Below are 1600 nucleotides of genomic sequence, written 5' to 3' on the forward strand. Positions count from 1 at the left end.
AGCAGCGGCCCCGGCCGTCGCCGACAGCGGGAGTGTAGCGGTCCGCGTGGCCGCGTCTCCTACGATGCAGACGTTCGGCATTGGGTACCTACCTCCTCGCTCAGTGGAGGGGACCCGTCGCGGCTTCGGCCCGGCGGGAAGGTTTTAAATGAACGCCACGCCCATGTTCGAAACACTTCTTAGCTCTGTGACGAGAAACCCATGAAAATGATTGCTTCTCCTCCACTCACCGTGGAGAGAACGATCGAAAAATGGAAAGAAAAAAAAACAACCCTGAACGATGGATCACTCGGCTCGTGGGTCGATGAAGAACGCAGCAAATTGAGCGTCGACATGTGAACTGCAGGATACATGAACATCGACATTTCGAACGCACATTGTGGTCCATGGATTCCGTTCCCGGACCACGCCTGGCTGAGGGTCGGTTGCTAAAACTGAACGCGACATTGCGTTCGGAGGGTGCGAGCGTCGCGGTTCGTGCGGCCACGGCCGCCGCCGCGTCTCCTGAAAAGAGCTTCACCCCGGTGGAGCTGGACCGGTCGACACCACCACTGAGAGTGTGTGAGACGGGAGGGTTGGTCCGCGCAGCGTCTTTGTGTCTGCTGGCGCCGGTTCGCCGCCCTTGCTCCGCGACCAAGCTCGAAAGTGTGTGCTGTGTGTGCAGCGACCGAACATTTTGTGCGACACGCACAAACCAAACACGACCTCAGAGCAGGCGAGACTACCCGCTGAATTTAAGCATATTATTAAGAGGAGGAAAAGAAACTAACAAGGATTCCCTTAGTAGCGGCGAGCGAACAGGGAAGAGCCCAGCACCGAATCTCGCAGGTTCACCCTGCCGAGAAATGTGGTGTTTGGGAGGGTCCACTTATCCCGGGAACCTGCGGCGAGTTCAAGTCCTTCTTGAATGGGGCCACGCTCCGCAGAGGGTGCCAGGCCCGTAGAGACCGCTGCGGCTTCCGGGAGGATCTCTCCTTAGAGTCGGGTTGCTTGAGAGTGCAGCCCTAAGTGGGGGGTAAACTCCATCTAAGGCTAAATACGACCACGAGACCGATAGCGAACAAGTACCGTGAGGGAAAGTTGAAAAGAACTTTGAATAGAGAGTTCAAGAGTACGTGAAACCGTTCGGGGGTAAACTTGAGAAACCCGAAAATACCTCAACCGGGGAGATTCAAGCCTTATCCGCGCCTCTTCCCCTGCTTTGGCCAGATGGATCCGTCCCCCTGCATGGTTAGGCCACATTCTCTTTGATAAGTTTTTTTTTTTTTTTCTACTTCAGTGTTTGTAACCAGGAGAAAAGGTTGAACAGAAAGCAGTCGTAGACATGAGAAATAAATTATCGTAGTAGTCACTGAAGGGCAGTTAGGAGTCTATGTAAAACTATTTGTGAGGCTCTAACACTCTTCTTCTACTTTCACATCAGGGAAATTCTGGGGCTGTATCTGAATTAAGGGCACGGACGCTACCTAGCTATCTTCCAACCTTGCGTCACCGAAAACCTTCACTGTTTTAGTGCGATGTTAAACCACAAGCAAAAAATAAAATACTGACCCTCTTCTATCACAAGTCTAAAGATACTTACCACCAAAGTTGGCTCCAG

General features: G+C 52.6%; 1 non-coding gene across 1 annotated transcript; it reads left to right on the forward strand.

Annotated features, from left to right (window-relative positions):
* The first annotated feature begins 269 nt into the window (after positions 1-269).
* Positions 270-424, forward strand: LOC137497106 (5.8S ribosomal RNA). Its single transcript, XR_011017642.1, has one exon. It is a non-coding gene; the product is annotated as a 5.8S ribosomal RNA (ribosomal RNA).
* The last annotated feature ends 1176 nt before the right edge of the window (positions 425-1600 follow it).

This window comes from Anabrus simplex, chromosome 1 (genome assembly GCF_040414725.1).
Source record: "Anabrus simplex isolate iqAnaSimp1 chromosome 1, ASM4041472v1, whole genome shotgun sequence".
Lineage (NCBI taxonomy): Eukaryota > Metazoa > Arthropoda > Insecta > Orthoptera > Tettigoniidae > Anabrus > Anabrus simplex.